The sequence below is a fragment of the Alligator sinensis genome, unplaced genomic scaffold, assembly GCF_000455745.1.
Source record: "Alligator sinensis unplaced genomic scaffold, ASM45574v1 scaffold1303_1, whole genome shotgun sequence".
In the NCBI taxonomy this organism is placed as follows: domain Eukaryota; kingdom Metazoa; phylum Chordata; order Crocodylia; family Alligatoridae; genus Alligator; species Alligator sinensis.
This window is the reverse complement of record NW_005842753.1, coordinates 239,420-244,247: the sequence shown is the minus strand read 5'-3', so window position 1 is coordinate 244,247 and position 4,828 is coordinate 239,420. Positions and strand designations below refer to the sequence as shown.

Here is a 4,828-nt window from a genome sequence, read left to right as displayed (position 1 = left end):
GTGCCCCCGGTGGCTGGGGCTGGGGCACGGCTCCAGCGATGACAGCAGAAGTGCAGTGGCAGTGGTGGGAGCATGGCGGCAGCAAGTGTGAAGCTCCCAAGGAGCTCTTGTAAGCGTATAAAGTGTATTGAAAATGCAGGTTCGGCATTCACAAATATTTGAAACTGCGAATAGTGAGGGTTTTTTGTAGCTGGCCTTCTGGCACTGTTGTGCTCCCATAGGTTGACACCCACTATCCGCTGAGCTGCTGCTAGCCTCTGTCAAAGGTTTATCACATACTGTGGTACATTCATTGCCTGGGATACCTGGCCCTCTCAGCCTTCTTTCATGATATCCAATAGACGTGGGGGCTGATGCCTGCAGAGTAGCTTGAAAGGGGAAAATCCGAGGGAGATCTGTGGTGCCTCTCAAATAGCAAACCTCAGTGAGGGAATCAGCTGGTGCCGCTTCTTAGCTATGAATTCCCAGCTATGAATTTCTGCAGTATTCCCTTTAGAGTGTGATTAAAGTGTCCCACGAGGCCCTCCAGACCAATGCCGTTTGCCACCACTTCAGTATTAGCAGTTGGGCACCTCCTCCTCCTTGGTCTTTCCACCATCCACCTGGTATAACAAATCCACTTATGTCAAAATGGGGCTGTGTTCTCATCAGTTTGGGGCATAGGATCTCCTCGTTACACTTGGGTGACCCCTCTTGGTAAACAGGTCAGAAATCTTCTTCGTTTGTCTGCTCACCCTGGAACAGCCCTGATCCTAACATTCACTCATGCCCGACACTCTTCTCATCTCTCCCCCTTCCTTCTCAGACCTGAGGAAGGCCAAATTTGTTCATCCAACATCTCCCCCAACTATACCATTTGTAAAATAAAAGATATTACCAAAAAATTCTTTGCTTTAATCTACCTGCTAGAGAAGCAGATGCTTAGCAAAAAAGGCTTCAGTGGACCAAAGTGTTGCCTCTTTTCTTACTATTAACCAGCTATTGATGTCAAGTCATCTCAAAACTTAGGCTGTCTCTGCATGGCCCATCTGTGCCCTCCTTTCTCCTGCCCAGCTGCTGTCAGCTCCCAATTGTCTACATTGATGGTGTGAGAGGGAAGAAGTGTTTGCTGTGTTATTCAACCACATAGCACCCCTTTAGGATTGCCAGGGGTTTTTCCTACTGTGCTGGAAGCGGCTCCCCTCAGGTCCCAGCCCTCAAGGGGATCAGGCAGTTCACAGCTTCCATCCACTGAGCTCCCTGGTAGCAGCCCCTGACCATCACACCCCACTGTCCTACCTGCCTGGGGCAGGGTTTGTCGCTGTCCAAGGTAGGGCATCGAAAGGAGGTTCACGTTTCCAAGACCAAAAGGCTTTAAAGATTAAATGTTCCCCAGGGACCAGCTGGACTCACCCTAAAACCTTGGATGACAGGGGCTTTACTGTGGCAAATCTGGCCCCAGCTGAAAGTCACAATCAAGGTAGGAGATGGGTTTCCAGGAGAGATCTGGGGAGCTTGGAGCCAGGGCTGGGGCTCTCTGGTCTTGCTGAGACTGACCCGGCTCTGTCCTGAGAGCGGGGTGCTTGGGCTTAAGCCCTGGCAGCCCTGCTCTCATTGCAGAGCTGCTGCAGCTGGACAAGACCAGAGAGCACCAGGGAACCTGCTTCTCACTGACACGGGGGTGGGCCCACTCTCTGCTCCTAGTCCTGCCCACGCTCATCAAACATCCAGTGGCAGGTGAAAGACAATCAGAGCAATTTGCAGGGTTTTTTGCCTAGAGATGTCAGGGAGGAATTTTAAAAGGCAGGCAAATACATCCAGGAGAGGAGGTGGGGGACTGGGGAAGAAATCCCTTTTTAAATGACTTCTCCAATATCTCTGAAATGCCCTCAGCTCTTGCCCCCGTCCTCTCCCCTGAACCAATATAGCCAGGAAAAAACCCCCCAACATTTACCCATCTCCTTGTGCCCTTCTGATCCCAGAAGCAAAGCCCCAGCCCCAGGTCCCTTCTCTAGACTGGTCATCTACATCCCTGTACCTTCTTTCTCCATCAAACAGGAAATCAGTGTCCCTCACATTTGACTCACTTTTGCCCTAAATACTTGTAACTTGCCTGATGGCAATACATTGGCCAGGTCTCAATTTAGGAGATGTTTAGGCTCGAGACTGCACCCAGAAACCTGGAAAAATGAAAACTCCCAGGGTCCTAAGGAACAACTTCCCCACTCGCAAGCAACATAAAGTGAACGGCTTATTAAAATGCAAATGAAAAAGGAAAAAAAATCAATCCTTATCTATGTCCCCTTTAAACTCCCCAGCTAGTGTAACCCCAAACAGTCAAAACCCAACACTCTCCCAGTAACAATCCCTGAATGTCCATGGTCTCATTATATTTTAATGACTCTGACTATCAGATAACCTCGAATGTGAATTAAGCTCAACTATCAGCTATTGAACATATCAGATACTTCCCAGATAAACCTAAGGACAATGAACGTGTACCTGGGCTGGGCTGGGCTGGGCTGCGGGGCCGCGGTTTGGAGCGGTCACTCCCCACTCTCTCCAGGCGGTCACACCCGGCCCAGCTCAGCCTGGGGCAAGAGGGCTCCTTCCTTCCCAGAGATGCCCTGAGACGGTGACTCTGGTCTGGAGTCTCCCTGGGCTCAGTCTCAGCCTTAAAGCTTTTCATGGCCCCGCAGGGTCCCTGCCTGCCTTCCAGCTGTCCCAAGCCTGCCCATGCATACCTAACATGGCCAGTCAAGGCCCTGGACAGGGTTACGTATAGACAGGAACTCCCCTCTAATTCTCCTCCTTGTTGGCCCTTATCAAGCAAATATTCTTTCTGAATTTACCTTCTGTTATTTACTGAGTAATGGTATAAATTGCTCCTCTTCTGCCCCTTTCATTCCTTTAGGATCCCCCCACATTTACCCAAAGACCCACATCAAACACCTTTCTGTCCAAGTTAAAGCAAAAGGCTGGCCCTGACTTTCCAATTGTTTGCAGAATATGAGCCTAACATTGCCATCTCTGCGTCCAGTTTCTCCCATGATGATCTGAAATCCCCCACCGGGGTGGCCTGCTTACTCTCCCATCCCTGGGCACAGACCTTGTCTCTCACTGATTATCAAATATTTGAGGAGATGTGGTTGCCTGTTTTTCTTCTTCCATCTTATCTCTAAAGATGGTGAGAAGCTCTCTCTGCTGCTGCCTGTTTCCCCCCTGCTCCTCACACAGGAACATGAAAACTCCACCGGTTTTGGCTACTTCCCCACCAATTCTGCTCATGGAGATAATATTTCCTCAGGGGCTTCCCTTCCTCTCACTGATCATGAAGTATCATTACAGTGATTAAATGTTGTTTCTCATGCAGACATTTCCTTTTAATTCCTGGTACTTCCCTGATATCACTGTGAAATCCTCTCAGACTTCACCCACTCTACAGATCAAACATCAGCAGAAAAATCACTGCATCTCTTCCTCCTGCTTGTGAATAGTGATGGTAAAATCAGGTGCTGCTACCTCCTTGTGCCTGGTGATACATTTCCCTTCCATTGTCCAAAGCAGCAGCCCCTGGTCCCTTCCCCACCCAGAGCTGGAGGGTTTGGGGTGGGGAGACACCGGTGTGATTAAATCCCCTGGCTGAGAGGTAAACTGTGCGTGTCTGTGCATGTGCTTGTGGGTGTGCCTGTGCTTATATATAACTGCTTTGAACTTCTTGGAAAACTCTGTAGAATTGAAATTCTTTACCTTTGACTTTTTTTATTAAGATTTTCATTTCTCATGCATGTGGAAATAGTCATTCACTATTTTTTTCACCAAAATAGAAGCATTTCTCCTCCTGTTCTCCCAGGACCCACTCTCCCGTCAAGGGAGGGGAGAAGGAGGGCTGGGAGTGTTAGTATCGTCCAAAGCTGGTTTTGTAATTGCACACTTGTTAGTGTGCTGCTTTGCATGGTTCGTAGTTCACCTCTGCCTTCACAGTTTGCCAGAGAAGAAATAGACCTGGGTTTTGCTCGAGTCGCTGAAGCCAGGTCTGTGAACTGCTGCTGACAAAAGCTTACGTAGCTCTGATTTACTTAGTCTCCAAGGTGCAAATCTACCCTGCCTTCTGCCTGCTTTCAGACTGACACAGCCAACTCCCTCCATGAGTGATGCCTGACAGGCACAGGGGGTGCAGGCCCAGGAATGGGGAGTCCTATGCTCCCTGTGGTGGTGTCTTGAATTTGACTTTTCATTTCCCATCATGGGATGCTCCGTCTCTCCCTGATACTCGCACATGTGAGAGGGGCTCGCATCAGATCCGGGTCCTGCTTTTTCCTGCCACTCGTGGCAGCCAGGGCAGGCGGGTCTGCAGTGGGTGCTGCAGGGCCTCTGACCCCCTGCGCATGGTGGGCTGAGGCCAGGGCTGTGGCCATGTGTTCAGCCCAGGGCTTGGGTCCTGCTTGTACTGGGCTTGTGGCTGCAGCAGCCAGTCTCTGTGGCCAGCACCCACTCCAGCCCCTCCTCGGGGGAGAAGGGTGGCCCACAGGCAGCTCTGGTGCATCCACACCAGCTCACTGCCTGCCCGCGTACTCGTGCCACATAGGGAGGTTTGGGGAGCAGCCGTGCTGGGTGGCGGAGGGGGTTGCTGACCCAGCCTGTGACGGCTGCTCCAACTTCTCTACGAGGCCTGTGGGCCCGTACAATTGCCCACTGATGAAGAGGACAGAGACAGCCTTCCCAGTGTGGGCAGAGGCCTGGCCCGGCGCGACTTGCTCTCAGCCCTGGTGCCAGGGGCTGCCAGGCCCGGCAGTGGGGAGATCATGGGAGCCAGCGGGGGCAGGGAGCCGCCAGGGGCCAGCAGCCG

The 4,828-nt window shown here is 51.4% G+C and overlaps 1 protein-coding gene across 1 annotated transcript in view; it reads right to left on the bottom strand.

Annotated features, from left to right (window-relative positions):
* Positions 1 to 4,828, bottom strand: part of LOC102381926 (H-2 class II histocompatibility antigen, E-S beta chain) — a 603,463-nt gene that overhangs the window by 505,102 nt on the left and 93,533 nt on the right. The gene's annotated exons all lie outside the window — the stretch shown is intronic.